This window comes from Pinus tabuliformis, chromosome 1_1 (assembly GCF_031772625.1).
Source record: "Pinus tabuliformis cultivar Carrire ecotype Pingquan chromosome 1_1, CPIR1, whole genome shotgun sequence".
Classification (NCBI taxonomy): domain Eukaryota; kingdom Viridiplantae; phylum Streptophyta; class Pinopsida; order Pinales; family Pinaceae; genus Pinus; species Pinus tabuliformis.
This window is the reverse complement of record NC_142297.1, coordinates 821,413,719-821,430,927: the sequence shown is the minus strand read 5'-3', so window position 1 is coordinate 821,430,927 and position 17,209 is coordinate 821,413,719.

Sequence of the window (17,209 nt, the reverse complement as noted above, 5' to 3'; positions counted from 1 at the left end):
GGACGCCCTGTGCTGCAAAGTCGGGGTGCGTCTTCCGTGAAACGCGCATTTCAAAACCCCAACCCCCTCAAAAAACCATAAAAAATTCCCAAATCAATTTCTAATGACTGTTTTTGATGTGTAGGGCATTAACCATGTTAGATTGGAGAGAAAGAGAGCATGTAGACGATGATGAAGCTGCAATAAATCATCAACCTTCCCTGGATGCCCTAAGAGTATGCGGATTATACAAATATTGGACCATACAGGGCATGAGGGGCCAGGTAAGATTCTTGGAATGGCTGGTTGAGCGATGGAACGTTCAAGAACAATGCTTTTACATAGGAGGGCACCAGCTCGAGATAGAGCCCTCGGATGTATACTTTCTTACTGGCTTGCCAAACAGAGGCGAGCAACTCAGTCTTGCGGGGACTAGGCCGGGTGGCCAATCCCTTGATAGTCTCCGCGACGAGTGGTGCACACCTGGGGCTCACCATGCGAAAGGCATAGAGATAAAACACATCACTCTGCGTGAACTCAAAGTCATAGCGTTCACGGTTACCAGAATTTGCGGCGCGGCCGCTTTACATATTGCTTCCGGATCCCAAATGCGGATGGCAATTGACTGTTACCAAGGCACCATTTTCAACTGGTGTGAAGCTGTGTCGGCTCATATGAAGAGCCAACTGACCAAGGCAAAGAACGGATGACTAAAGACTTTTGGATATGGGCCTCTAGTCGTGAGCTTTGCCTTGGAGAGAGTTCCAATGCTGATCCCTCAGCAACTCACTGTTGATACATTGGGTCCTCGGGAGCCAAAGCTGATACGATGGGTTGCGGTGATGGCCCGGCATCCTGACGAGGGCGCGACAGTGGTTCGATTCTCAGATAGTTACTTTCACTGGTTAGAAGACCAGGTTTTTTCGATACAGGACTTTCCGTATGCCGGAGTAGACTTTCGACATGATCCGGACATGATTCTTCCACAGGGAGAACAATGGGATGACAGAGGTACTTTATTTTCCACAAGTTTTCAAATTATGTATTTTTTTATTTTTTCAAAATTTTCAAAATGCAGATGTTGGTCCACAGCGTCCAGCCAACCTCCGGCCTTTTGATAGACTACATCCAGCTGCACCGGTACCGGTCCCACAGGACGCGGCTGCAGAAGTACTAGCTGAGTTGGAGCATGATCTAGAGCGTCTCACGGCAGATATACCTGAGACTACAATGGACGACATTCCTATTCGGCTTCAGCGCTTCGTAGTCGCGGTCCCTGGACCGTTTAGGAGTTTTTTGCGTAAGGTAGCCCGCGCAGTGGTGTCATACAGAGAGCACCACCAGTGATTGACTAGTCACTTTTGTAGTCACATGTGACATTTTGACTTTTTGTACTATCATTTTGCCGATCATAAGGTGTTTTCAACCTATGATCGAAGACGATGTATATCTTTTTTGACACACTTCTATCTATATATATCACTATTACCGGCTTATCCTGTTTAACATATGTGATGAAATGTTTTTAAATTTACTTGCATGATTATTGTAAATGTCTGTCCAACACTCGAGAAGCAATTGCATCTGCTAATGTATTCAAAGACCTTGGAATATGTTGATATTCAATGTAATCAAATTCACGTTCCAAGAGACGCACTCTCAAAAACAACCTTAATAACACAGGATTTCTAATGGCATAAACTCTATTAAGCTGTAATACAACAAGTTCAGAATCTAACCTCACTATCAAACGTCGAATTCCAAATGAAATAGATTCGGATAATAATTCAATCACTGCACTGTATTCTGCAATGTTGTTCGTTGTTTGACCGAGGCTTACCCCATGCATAGAAACTAACTCGTCAGAGGGCGAATAGATAACCCAAGCTGCGGAAGAAATATTCCGTGTACTACGACAAGCACCATCAGCAAATCCAATGTATGTTTGGAGAGGCGTCGACATCTGCAATATCAAGAGTAAAACCAAGATAAGCCAGAATAATGACGAAAAACCACACTCTCTAAGCTAAGCACACTGACTAAACTAACACACTTGCTAGCTAGAAAGAAAATCTAACCTATCTAAAAAATTCTCCATACCCATCATTTAAGCATAATACCTCTTTAGGTAAAGTCCATTTCTGGGTTTACCCAAAGAGTCCCCATCAAAGTCAACTAGCTCATAAGCCCCTTTTGCTAGCTTTCGCTTTACAATGTAGGGCCCATGCCACATGGGAACGAATTTTCCGGCACCTAGCTTATCGTTAGCTTGATCATATAATAGTACTAGGTCTCCTTCCGAAAAACTTCGAGGGGTTACATTTTTATCATACTGAGCTTTCATTCGTTTCGCGTGAGTCTCGATAGCTAATGTAGCGTCACGTCGAGTCTCATCTAATTTAGCCAAGTATAATAACCGTTTCTCCTCTTCGGAAGTAGCTGGAAGTAATTCGACAGCCATTTGAAGTGATGGGATTTCGCATTCAATGGGTAACACAGCTTCCAAGCCATAAACTAGCTGGAAAGGAGTGAACCCTGTTGAATTTTTCACTGAAGTTCGATATGCCCATAGCGCCGAAAATAACATGTTGTGCCAATTCGTTCGATGGATACCAATGATCCGTCGAATCATGATGACTAGAACTTTGTTGATTGACTCAACCAAACCGTTGGCTTGCGGATAATAAGGAGTAGAGCTATCGTGGCGCAAACCAAGCTGGCTTGTAAGCTCAGTCATCATGACGTTTCGAAAATGGCTCCCATGGTCAGTAATGATTGCTTGTGGGACACCAAACCTAGTTATGATATGATTGAATACGAAAACTGCAGCTGTCTTGCCGCTTGCGTCGAATGTAGGCATCGCCTCGGCCCATTTAGTAAAATAATCAACCGCGAGGATGATATACGCATGCCCCCTGGCCGAGTGAGGGTTACAAGTAATAAAGTCAATACCCCATTTGGCGAATGGACCAGCGGCAATTATAGGGTGGAGAGGAGCAGGTGGAGCGCGCATCTTGCGATCAAACACTTGACAGTTGTGGCATTTCCTGACGGCAATGATACAATCCTTAAACATAGACGGCCAGAAATAGCCAGCGCGCAACACCTTCTGAGCTGTGGCATACCCAGACATATGACCGCCACATGCTCCAGAGTGACAATCATTCAAAACTCTCTCAGCCTCTTCGTGAGTTAAACAACGTCGAAAAACTAAGTCTGCCCCCCGGCGATAAAGTGTATCTCCAATAATTTTGTATTGCTGGGATTGAAACCGAATTTTTCGACGTTCTTCCTTGGAAGCTTCAGGCCGAAAGGTTTGGGTTTGGAGATAGATGATTATATCCCCGTACCACGGATCTAACGTACTGATAAGAAACAAAGATTCGTCCGCAATGGACTCCTCTGCCACAGTCTCTGTGTCAGCACTCGGGAAATCACACATCAATTCCGCAAAAACTAAGGATTTCTTAGACTTGGACTTCTCGAACTCCAAGTCGAACTCTTGCAGGATGACAATCCATTTAGAGTACTTGCCCCCTAGCAGTTGTTTTGTCAAAATATAAATCATAGGGTTGCAATCCGAAATAACTGTAGTTTTGCGGAGAAGAATGTAGTGACGGAAACGCTGGACAGCTTGAACGGCTGCCAGGGCCAATTTCTCCACATGCGAATATTTTAACTCAGTGGGATTTAAGGTCCTACTAAGATAATATATCACATGTTCCGCTCCGAACTCATCTTCTTGAACTAACACCATTCCAATGGTGGAATGCGAAGCTGCGAGGTATAAGAAGTAGTCCTGGTTGTAGTTGGGAGGATGCAACAACGGTGCATGGGTCAACGCGTGTTTAAGTGCATCAAAAGATTGTTGGGCAATCTCGTCCCAAAAGAATTGTGCGTTCTGTTTCAACAACCGTGTAAAACCTTTAGTGACCTCGGCGTAGTTTGGGATGAATCGGCGTAAAAAGTTCGCTTTCCCTTGCAAACTTTGGAGTTGGCGCAAACTCGAAGGAGGAGGCAATTTGATGATAGCTTCGACCTTCGAGGGATCGACGCGAATGCCGGTTTTTGAAACAACAAATCCCAGCAATCGACCTGTTTCTATACAGAAAACACACTTGTGGGGATTCAACCGAATTCGATAATGCCTACACCTCATAAAGATTGCTCGTAGGTGGACAAGGTGATCAGCTCGATGTAAAGAATGAGCAGGCAAATCATCGAGATAGGGTTGCACAATGTGCTTGATGTCATGAAATGCATAAGACATCGCCCGTTGAAAAGTGGCCCCGGCATTCTTAAGCCCAAAAGGTAACTTGCAATAAGCAAATGTCCCCCATGGACAAATGAATGCCGTTTTTGGTTGATCGGCAGGTAGAATATTGATTTGATTATAGCCTGAAAAGCCATCCATAAAGGAAAACAGTTCACTTCCGGCACAATCATCAATAATTTGATCGATATAAGGCGTAGGATAGTTGTCTTTTGGACAAGCTCGATTTATATCCCTATAGTCGATACAGATTCTTATTGTTCCTTGTTTCTTGTTAACCGGAACAATATTCGATACCCAATCCGTTAACGGGATCGGATAAATGAAACCTGCTTTCAACAGCTTTTCGACTTCTGCTTTAATCGCAGCCGCTTTTCGAGGGTGAATCTGACGCAACCGTTGCCGGATGGGTTTAGCATCCGGGTAGGTCTTTATTTCATGAACAACAATGGCAGGATCAATTCCCGGCATTTCCTCGTAAGACCAGGCAAACACGTCGCGGAATTCTTGGAATAGGGCCTTGTAAGTTTGGATTTCATTCTTCTGTACATGCGGCACCTATATGAATGTTTTCCTCGATTCCGGGCTTCACTGAAATATCAATGGGAATAGTACGAGAAATATTCCCTAAATTCAACTCTGAATCAGAATGTTTCGTTGGATCCTGAGCGTCTTTGACATATTCAGCGGTAAAGATAGATGAAAAATCATTTTCAAATGCATCATCCTTAGGTAAAAACGAAGATCTGTGATGGAGATCCTCCCATGGTAGATCATCTACACTTAGGATTTCGCGAAGTTGTTCGTCAGATGACACGACTTCGGGAAACGCTATCCGTTCTAAGGTTGAGGTGAAAAGTGATTCTTCACTGACCACATTCATTTGGTCGATTTCGGTTGAATGCGAGTCGGTAAAAGACACGACAGCTTCATAAGCAATTTCATACGGACTCAAAGGCATAACATCACCGAATGAGTCTATCTCAGAGTCAGATGGGACAATCCAAGGATCATCATAAATAATGTTTTCTGATGTAATCATATGAATTGTTGCAAATGAAGGGTCTGCGTTGAGTGGAGGGAGAGGAAAAGTTCCCAGTAAACCGGAATCCTTAACTAAACCTACACCAACGTCCCTATAAGGGATTGTCGTCTTACCGACATGCTGGATACTCTCTGAAGAGGCTGGGTCGGATGAAAAGTATGTCAGCTGATCAATAGTCACGATCTTACCGTTATATGGAAACTTAATTACTCTGAAGACCGATGAAACGACCGCTGTCATAGCATATGACCAACTTCGACCCAAAAGAAGGTTGTAGTCTAGAGGGGCATCAACCACTTCCACATCCAGACTAACGGTTTTACCTTCTACCCCTATAGGCAATTCTTGTAAAATACCAAACGGACGGAACCCACGGCCATCAAAGGCCTTAAGGATGGTGGGGGATTGGTTCAACGGAGGAGAACCAAGGGATCTCCAACATTGAATCGACATAATACACGTAGAAGCTCCCTCATCAATCACAGTCCGATGAATAGGCCTGTTTTTGACTATCACTGGAATTTGGAAAGCCATTTGATGGGGGAGACGCGGTGTACTATTTTCTAGATCAAAGATCATTAGGTTCGGGTCCTGAACATCGACAGCTCCGATAGCCGACAAAAGCAATTTCCGTTGTGCTGGGCATGATTGCAGCACTTCGAGTGCCGACATTGCTGAAGGTGAAACAGCTAAGTCTTCAACAATGTTGTAATTCTGGGCTGCTCTCGCATGTGGATTGAAAGCAGACCTTCGAAGTACACCCTTGGCGGGCGGCTTAATCACTAAGTCTGGGTTAGGTTTTTCGATCTGTAGTGGATCGGAACCAGGAGCTGAGGTTGATGGGTTAGAGTGAGAAGATTCTGCTTCCTTACCATCAACAGGAGCCTTACTACCATAATCTTGCGATCGAGTCGCAATCCTCACATGAGACATCATCAAAATGGGTTCTTCACTGGCATTCGAAGAAGAACCTATCATCTTATTCTCCTGCTCTGGAAATGGATTCTTTAACACAGCAGGAGTGGGAGAACCTTTGACTATTTTCACAACCTCGGCCCGATGAGGGCAATCTCTCGTAAAATGATCCTCTTCACAAATAAGACAAGGATATCGAGGTTTGCGTTTTTCGTCATTGGTTTCCGACTTTTCAGTTTTCTCCTTTGGAGCCTTGTCTGCTTTAGCCTTCTTCTTTCCTTTCTTCTTTCCACCGTTTTTTGATTTGGCCGTAGATGACTCTACAGCGTGAATGTCGGCGGTAAGTTCAGGAGGAGAAGACTCTCCTGTCGGAGAATCAGGCAAAGTGATTATTGGAGTATTGGAGGCCTTGGAAGACTTCTTCTTACTCTTCGTAGTCACTATACCAATCATACCATCAGCGGCATGAGATCCCGAAGGAGCAGCAGCGATTTGATTCGACTTTGGAAGATCCGGAATCTTCTCGTGTAACGTACCCGACTGAGTGTAAACTAAGTCAAGGTATTGTGCTTGAGCAATGACTTGCTCCTCAGTAACTACTCCGGCCTTAGCTACATCTTCAGTAATCTTCGGTAATAATGATTTGACAAACCATTCAGCTAAGATTTGGTCCGGAATAAAAACTTTCACTAACCTCCTACGACGTCTCCACTCATGGATGTGATCAGAAATGTACGTGGACGTCGATTGTTTTAGCGAAGTTAATAACTCCGTGCCGTTATCGTATCTGACCGGCAACTGAAAGTGAGTTAAGAACGAGGTAGCTAACTGGCTAAAGTTGTAAAAAGAGGCCCGTGGCAACTCAATGTACCACTTGGCCGCGAGACCAATGAGTGTACGCTGAAAAAGACGTAAGCGGATGGAATCATCAGAGATAGAATTCGAAGCACACCAGAGGTGGTAAGTCATCACATGATTGGACGGATCCTCTCCAGACTTACCTTCGAACTTGGGTATATCGCTGGGCAACTTATTTGGCATTGGCGGCCAGAACTGAAGATATTGAATTGGATCATTAGTTAGGCGCGTCAAGTCGGGTAAATCCAAAGTTGTGATAAACGGTAACTGCCGGTTAGGATCTCTAAAACTCTGGGTCACAATACCAGCCCCAGGAGGAGGATATCCAGGATAACTAGGAACAGGAGTCGCATTTGGGATATTATATCCTCCTGGAAAACCAGGATTAACCGGACCGTACTGGGGTTGTTGAGGTTGTTGATAAGTGTACCCAGGATACGGTTGATACTGGTAAACCGGTTGTTGGACAGCTTGCCCATGTTGGTACTGTCCCTGGTACGGAGGTTGAACAAATTGAGGTTGAGTAGTGACAACCGTACTTATACCAGGCTGACCTACAGGCATCTGGACCGTGGTTTGAATCGTAGATCCAGACAACGGTAAAGATGTCTGAGGTGTGGTAACAGGGACAGTAGAAACTGGAGCCGTCGATACTCCAGAAGTAAGTATGGTAGATGTAGCGGTAGTTGCAGCAGCCGTTTGAGATGGAGTACTAGGTGCAATTGACGGCTGAGTAACTACCGAAGCTACAGAAGTTTGAACATTGGGCTGGACAGGTTGCGGTTGCTGGGTTGGACCAGAAACTACGGGTTGTCCAGCTTGAGGAAGCATCTGTACACTTGGCTGCAACACCTGTTGACCCTGTGATGGATCCCACACTAACATTCCAGGGTATTGACCCGTAACAGGTTGAGGATACTGAGATCCATAACCAGATTGAGGGTAGGATTGATAATTGTAAGGTGCAGTTCCCATACTTGGAACATAAGACTGACCTTGAGGCGGTTGATAACCTTGACCTGAGTATTGACCTTGAGGTAAATACTGATACTGGGGTTGACCTTGACCTTGAGGTTGGTACCCTTGAGGTTGATAACTTTGGGGTTGATACCCTTGAGGTTGCCATCCTTGGGGTTGCCATCCTTGAGGTTGATATTGATACTGAGGTTGACCTTGGGGTACATATTGAGGCTGAGGTTGACCTTGAGGCACGTATTGCACCATAGGTACATACTGACTTTGAGGTTGCCCCCCAGACACGATTTGTGTACCTTGAGGTTGCCCCCCAGGCGTTAACTGCGGTTGCCCCCCAGGCGGTAATTGGCCACCTTGAGGTTGGGAAACGGGAACTGAACCTGACATCATGTAAATGTCTCCTACACCCAATGGTACATTACCACTGTTTCCAGCAAATAACCCATGATCAACGGGTTGAGGAGATGCCCCCGCAAAAGTACCAGAAAGTGACTGATACCCAGTGGGAACAGAAGGACCGCCGTGTAAAAAAGATTCAGGACTTTGAGTAAACACGGACGACTGACCAGACATATTTACAGGAGTATATATACCTCCAGGTGGAAAAGGAGTACGAGGTGTAGAAAAACCTACTGAGTTGTCCAAAAAGTTGGTTAATGCAAGGTACCAAGGAGTACTTCTAGGAGGACTGTAAAAGATGGATTCACGCTCCCTTAGATCAATAGTAAGTTGACCTTCAAGGTAAGAGACACCTATATCCTCTTCTGGAGCAAGTTCTTCTATAGCAATCAAACCAGAGGGAAGATTTTCGGTGATAATTCTTTCTATTCTCGGTGAATCAGGGACACTAGAAGTTGGAGTAACAGGTTCGGAAATTTCAGGTTCTTCGCCTGTTTCACTGGCAGATGAAAAACTACCAGCAAGCTCGGAAACTGTAAACAGTTTCGGGATTGTAACCTGTTTCTAAACTTTGGTAATCTGGATGGACTACCAAGGAAGATTCTCCTTCTTCAGGTGAACCTACTCTACTGTCACTAGGAGGAGTTACAAGGACCTTTAAACCTTCTAAATTACCCGGGTCGTCTCGAGGAGGTGATCCCCTAAGTCTACGGGATCTTCTCAACAATTCGGCCACAGAAACAACTTCAGGAGACTGGCCCCGAAGTCTACGGGACTGTCTCGGTAATTCCGCCACAATTAAAGATTTTTAACTACAACACACGAAAACAAAGTAAAAATTTCAAATCAAACCACCTAAAGTCTTCTAAGAAGCAAACAAATTTGAAGCACACGCCTAAATAATCTAGAGCGTCAAACCAAACACAAACAGTAGTCTTCCGGACCAAAAGCGCTAGTTGGTGATTAGGCCCAACCTCGCAGGATTCAGTACAGAAATGGCGGTTGGAACAGTTACCCCGGCAACCTGCTTAATGAATAGACCGGCACAAGTTCCTCCACTTTAACCGTCTCGAAGTGAAGTGAACCCCCGGAAAATCCAAGTGAGTATAACCGACGTCTGCTCCAGGTACAGTGGGACCTTCCCTCCACCGTCACCTCGGTAGAACCCTAAAGATTATGGTCACTAAAGTTACCAATCACAACAATTACACCTGGGGGAACAGTCTAAACTCCGACAGCACGCAAGGGCAGAGTAACAAGCTCAATCCCCTTACCGGCTCCTTGACAATAATCCAAGGTTTACCGATAAGTGACCCCTGGCTCCTCGACAATGGTTAATCCGAGGTTTACCGTTTGTAATACGTACTGTCTGGCGTCGTTCCCAACGAGGGAGGAATGATCCCCTCACTGGTTCGGACACGAGCTCGTGCTTCTCCTTTAAGAGGAGCTTTCCCAGAGTGCAACTGAAACAATTGGATTTATTCTACTCAAGATAAACTATCTGTTTGGTTTTGTAGTCTTGGAGAGTTAAGTACTCACCTACTCCAAGACCGTAGCCTAAGCTATGTTGGTGTTTCAGAGCCCTAGAAAAATAAAGATTACTAGATTGATTTTAATTTAAGCGTTACTTTTAAGGTTGTTTCTTAAGTCAAAAGGTGATGGAAGTGAAACCAGTGGTGTGTTGACTCGACTCAAAACCACTACAAAATGCACCTAGAATGATTTACCCACTACTTTACTTTTTCGATGAATTGCTTAACTAAAAAGTTGAGAGAATGCAATCTTTATAAAAGCAACTTCTTAATTAAAGACAATCAAAGAAACAATTCGTTTGTCTTTTCCAAGCATAAAAACATGACCGCTCTTTACATGCACGAAAAAACTCTTTTTCTCTTTCAAAAACAAAAAGCTACTTGAAACAAGACTTTTAAAGAAGATGTTTTTGTATTTTTCTTTTAATAAAGCAAATAAATCTAAGGTAACAAAAATCAATCTTAACAACTATTAAAATCTACGAAAATTCACTCACAAGCAAACTAAAAGGTAAATTTACTCTAAGCAATCTTAACGAGGCCAAAACCAACAATGATTATTCTAAGGTGTTTTACTTGATCACAATCAAATCAAGGACTAGCTTATTGCAGAACCAAAAACTAGTCAAAACAAAACTCTAATCTTTTTGTTCTTTTGTAAAATGGAAATCAACACTTTATAAACAAGTAATTCGAAATTTTACCCAAAACAACTTAAATGGCAAGCTGCTCACACAAGGAGACTTTATGACAGGCCCGACTTCTAAGAAGGCTGACAAACCAGAGAGATCTAAGGCTGGACAACTTTCTACCGTCAAAGTCACTACAGGACCTATCTAAAAATCAAACCCTAGGCCTAAACTTCGTCGAAATCCACTAAAACACTCAAAGCTCACAAAACAAGTTCAGGTGAAAATTTTTGACAGGGTACTAAAGGATCTGGGCAGAAAACACTAAGAAAAATCAAAATCTAAAAGCAATTAAAGCAAAAAATGGAATTTTCCTAAATTTTACAGGAAGACGCAGGCAACCCGTTATCACAGGTGCGGGCCCGCTCTGTGCAAACGGCAACAGCGCGTCCAAAGACGCACTGTGCAGTACTCAGAGGGTGCGTCCTTCGGGAAAAGTTAAGAAAAACCAAATCTAACTAAATCTAAAGCTAAGCCACCCAAATACTAATTCTCACAGTCAAAAACCAGAAAATAAAAATGATTTTCTGAGAGCAAAGTTCACACAAAGGAAAAGACTCTCTCATTAATGGATTCCCCAGCGGAGTCGCCAATTTGTCGTGGCGGAAAAATTCGTTTGTGCGGACACAACTGACCTCCCTAGGAGTCTAGACTCTCTAGCGACAAACAAGACAAAATGGAATAATCTTTCTCTAAATACACCTTTTAAAACATGAAAACTACAAGTGTTTAGGCTTACCTTATTCCAAAACGCTGTTGTTGTAGTCCGTCCTTGCCGATCCGGATGAGCTCCTCCTTCACATCAATTCCTGCAACCACAAACAATCAAACAATTACCAAGCACTTGCATTTCATATAATAAAACATATATCCAACATGCAGACCAAGGAACACATGAAATAACTCATTAACACAAGCTATTGAGAAAAGTAAACCAGTTTGTATTAATAACGAAACAAAGGAAACTCTTACAACCTGGCCTTGGTGTTGTGCAAGTTCCTCCCAGGGTCCATCAAGGGTTTTCCTCTACTTTGACAAAGCTCACCCAGTTCCAAGTAGAATCAAGCAAAGACAATCTCTCCTCACAAGGTTCTAAATGGGAGTCCTAATTCCTGCAGCATTTACCCAAAGAAAATGTATAGCTCCAACCTCCCCTCCTTCTGGCCCAAGGTCTTTATTTATAGTGTTGTAAAGAGGTTATTCAGGTCCACCATCAATGGGATAATCCTCCTCTTTGGGTGGGATAGCTCCCTTATTGATGGGATAAGTTCCTCCTTAATAGGGATACATGAACCAGCTGGAGGCGCATCCATTTCATCAAACCGACCTCTAGAAAGTTCTAGAAGTAACCACAAGTAACTTTTTTAAGATGAAACTTGCGCATTTTGCCTTTTACAGAAGGACGCACCTGTCCCTTGACATACAGAGCGTCCAAAGACGCAGCTTTTGTGAACATTGTGAGCGTCCCCGCAGGTAAGGCTTGAGAGAACCTGCGACCCCAGAGATAAACACATTTTTACAAGACTTTCTCTCTTCTTTGAGTTTGAGATGGATAGCAGAGGCATAAGACTTGCCTAAGAGGGTAGCATGACTGTTGATTTGAGCCATACTAACTGTAAGCGGTCATGGTGACATTTTTTAGTGTAACACCGAGTCATGGAGATCATTGGTAATCGAGCCAGTGATAGTGAAAGAACTAGTTCATCTTGAGTTTGGGAGCCAAGCCTCCCTATATTTAAGGAATTTGTTGGAGACTTTGGTGGTATAAACAAGGAGGCCTAGAGCCTCATTAGGATTCAAATTTTTTATGTAAGAGCACTAAGCATTTTCGAGTTAAAGGATTGTGGAAAAACATTGTTATGTAATGTTTTTTATATGATAATGAGAATGAGAATTTCCTTGATCCAGCACTGAGTTGACTCGGAGGGCTAAATCTCTTGGGCTAGGGCCCAACCCTAGCAACATAGGTCACTCTTATTGTACTTGTATGCTTAGGTTATTTCATAGATTAAATTGTTGAATTGATTTTTCCATTGTTTCATTGTAAGTAGTGGTGAATTTGATTAGTTTGCTTCCATTTGTGCATAGCTTTAGCAGTAAATTTAGAGAGATAAAGGAATACCAAAAAGGCTGATAGCAGGTGGATTTGGCCTCACTCCTCCCTTCAGGGACCATGGTTTGAGGAAAAACTCCTATTCAGCCCCAAAAAGACAAAATTCTGATTTCTTATGGAATTTAGGGTTTTCTGCTACTTAGGCCAGCATCTTTTCAGTTTTCAAGAATAAGTTTCAGTTGTTATCTCTGCTATCTCCAACTTTGTATTATATCTCATGGTGTTTCACAAATTTTGCAAGTATTTCCATGCATGAACTAGGCAATTAAATAATGGAATTTTGTTTTCTTATGTTGATTGGAAATCTTTCTTGTTTGACATGATTCATGGGTAAATGCTAGTGATGTGTGTATTGCAGGAGTTTCAATATTGGAGGAAGATATCATTTCAGCAGCCACAGCCTAACCTCATCCATCCATGATCACCAAGAGCCACTAAGTCCATCAATCAGTTTATCATTCTATAAGAACAACTTTCCATGGTTGTCGAGCAAATCCAACCATCTTACAAACATTGGTTTGAGTTAGGAAGTCCTAGCCACTCCCTTGCCTTATTTATTCCATCATTCACCTTCCCTAAGCCCTATACCACCTTCCAAATCACTCCTATTTATTTCAGTCGAATCCTGTAGGAGCATTAACACATCCTATAGGTGCATTAGGACATCATGTAGGACGACCTGTAATGGCTTGTTTTTAGGCTGATTTGTGGAAAAAGCATCTAGAAAGATAGGAGAAGACTCCTACTTGCCTCCCAAGCCATCTAACCTTTCACAACCATCTCTAACCCACCTGCCATACCACCAAGAAGAATTAGCATTCATATTTTCACAAAAAGGACAAAAATGAAAAAAAAGGTTATTGTGTTCATTCATATGCACAACAGTAAAGTGTTTGATTATCTTAGATTGCATGCCTAAGATAGTTAGGACTACACACATGTTAGCTTAGAATTCTTCTGAAGCAAGATCTCTTAACAAGTAGTTAGATGAGTGGTGTGTTTAAAGCATTTATTTCAGTCTTTCATTACTGCAGTAGACAATATTTCAATTCTCTCAATTAGGGTAAAATCCCCTTTCTCCATTGGTAATCAAACTTATTCTAAATTAATAGAAGGTTTCTTTGAAAAACCCTAGTAGTCTATCACCAGCTTAGCAGTGACAAAGAATGGACCCATTTCATCTACTTGTGTCTACATCACTGTCATCTCCAATTTTGTATGAACCCCGGGTTGATAAAGTAAAGTTGGTAGCCCCATGAGTTGCAGCATTCTTGTTGCAATACTGGTGCTCATCACTTTTTGGCACCGTTGTCGGGGAGGTGTCTGAGTAGATGTGATTTTTGCTTTCTTTCTTTCATTTCTTATCTCTTCCATTTTACTATTAGCTTCATTTTTTTTGCAAAAGTAATTGTAAGTTGGTTTGTTTTCCTTTCCATTCTACAAGTGAGATTTCATTCAGCAATTAGTTTCCATTTAGTTTGTTATTTCAATTCTGCAATTAGTCTTAAAGCTTGAAAATAAAAACAAAAAAAAACACTTCTTTCATGCCTCGTAGGAATAAGGATAACTTAGGGAAATTTCTACCAAATACCCCCACCACTTCAAACAACCAACCTTCCCTTTTCTTCGGTGGCTGTGAATTGGATGACCCCTTAAGCGAGCAACCAGAGATTTTTGAAGAGACTGAAGGGGAGAAGAAGAAGATTAACCCATTTCAACTGACCTCGTGAATGAAAATAGAAATGAAATAGGAGATAGAGAAAGAATTGAGGGTGATTTTCCCATCAAAGAAACCAATGGGGATGCCAAGATGAAAAACATAAGCCCCTCTGCTCTTCCTCATTTCCACGGCCTGACCTCAGAAGATCCAGATAATTTCTTATTTGAGTTCGTTGTCATATGCATGACTTATGATTACACCACTGATGATCAGAAGTTGAAATTATTCCCATCCACTCTCAAGGATGCAACTTTGCGCTAGTCCATGGGTTTACTTGGGGATAGCATCACCACCTAGGCTCAGATGTAGCAAGCCTTCAAAATCAAGTATTGGGACTACTATAGGTCCAAAGACACTAAAGAGGAAATTTTTAGAATGACCTTAGGGCATGATGAGTCCTTAGAATATTATGAGGAAATATTCCAGCTTAGCTACAAAAGGGCCAGGTGCACGCCTGATCCTGAGTCACTGAAGCTAGTCCTACTTAGGGGGTTAGGTAAGATCTTCTGGATACCATAAACCTGCTAGCAGGAGGGGACATCTACCATCTAACCTATGAAGATATCAAGACTATCTTTAAGAACCATTCTAGGGTAGCTAGGAAAAAGGGTACGGGTAGTCAACCAATGGCCAACTCATCCTCTTCCAACACATCTATAAAAGGTGAAATTGGAAATATGCTAGAATATTTCAAGAGTGAAGTGTTGCAAACCTTTTCCCCATAGATGGACACTATTCACATCAAGAGGAAGCAGGAGGAAGCAGAGAGAGCATTAGCCATCTTCTGCCCCGGATGCACAAGGAGGCACCCTAGGTATCTGTGTATTAGGGAACTGAAGGGGTGACTGAGCAACTCTGCTACATAAATGAAAGGAGGCCTCATGGGCCTCGACCGTACTAGCAGGGCATGTAAGGGTCATCCTATGCATATTACAACCCTAACCAAAACACATTCATTCCCTCTTGGGGGCCCCCTACTCATCCCTCCTGGTCTACACCTTCTCCTTGGTCTTTTGCACCTCAATACCATTCCCAGCCGACCAACCAGCCATTTTAGCCATATACTCCTTAGTGGAATGCACCACCCCAGGGGTGGAGGCCCCCATACAACAATGCTCCAACTTTATTGCCTTCACCTCCTACTCAACCACAAATTTTACACCCTGCTCCACCTAAACAACCTCAGATGCCTTCCCAACCAAATCTAAACCTGAACAATAGACAGGCACAATAGGTCTACAGTGGAGAGACATCCTACCCTGCTTATGCTGTGGAAATTCAGGAAATCAACCTAAGGTCTGGGAGAGTACTCCCAGACAACCAACCTCCATCTCCACCAAGGGAGAGTGAGGGGGAAAGAGAGCAAATTATGCCTAGAGTGAATCCACCACCCTTTCTTGAAATATTAACTCATCCAGTCCATCCTACCCCAGAAGAGAATGAACTTCCGGGTGAATTGAAAAATATATGTGTCAAAATTCCACTTCTCCAAGCCATTAAGGATGTACATATGTACAAAAAACTAATCAAAGAGAAGTGTTTCAAACATCCAGGGAGGCAAAAGAGAGACACCCCTACCATTAATGTCATTGGACAATTGTCCGACTTAATGTTGGGGCAGGTAATTTGCCAAAGTATTTAGACCTTGGAAGCCTGTAGTAGATGTGCACATCAATGGCACCATTGTCCCACACACCTTGATTGATCTTGGGGCTGCCATTAATGTAATGACTAAGGACACCATGCTCAAGCTAAATCTCCAAGGTTCATTAAGAAAGACCACAACAGTCTTGTAGCTTATAGACCATTCCACAGTAGCCCCTGAGGGGATGGTTGAGGATGTGATGGTCTCCATTGATTCCTGGGAGTACCCTGGTGACTTCCTAGTTCTCTAGCCTAAGGCGGATCCAAAATGGATCTAACTTAGACTTCTAAGTCTAAAAATGTTCCTCGTAGAGGAAAATCAAAGTCAGAGGATGCTCTTGGAAATAGTCTCATTGCATAGATCTTTTCAATCTGAATCTAACGCAATTTGAATGGGCTAAAATATACTTCGGATGAAGAAGTTATCGCAGAAAGAAGTTTGCCCATTGTCCTTTGAAAAGGAGGCAATTTATTATATAAATGGGACTTCAGAGAAATAAAGGCTTTCTATGGAAAAATCGCATCGGAAGTTTCAAAGGGAGGAATTAGACCAAAGGCTTTAAGGAGCCCCGATTAGCGATCTCCGATATATCGGATCAGAGGTAGGCTGCCATGCGATATTGGGACCCTGGGCGAGCCAATTGTGATATGCGATGGTCGAGATCGACGATCGGCATAGTCAAAGGGAAGACCCCCGAGGTCGTTGCGATTGCGATATGCGACATGCGATTGGGGCCGATAGCGATGTGCCGATATCAGAGATCGGTGATCGACGATCGGCGAATCCCCAATACAAGGAGCCAATGCCAATGAAACATGTGATTGCTACTTCGAAAAAGCGCAGACCCGATGAGGTTTATGAACATGGTTGAATAATATTTGGAATCCGGAATTTCAGATTTTCTGTGTATTCCTGTGTATTTGGGTTTTTGACCATGCGACAATGCGATTGTGATATTGTGACCAAAGGCAGACCCGATAAGGATTATAGACACAATTTCATATGATTTGAAATCCGGATTTGCAGATTTCCTTTGTATTTCCATGTAATTTGGTTTTGGCCTTAT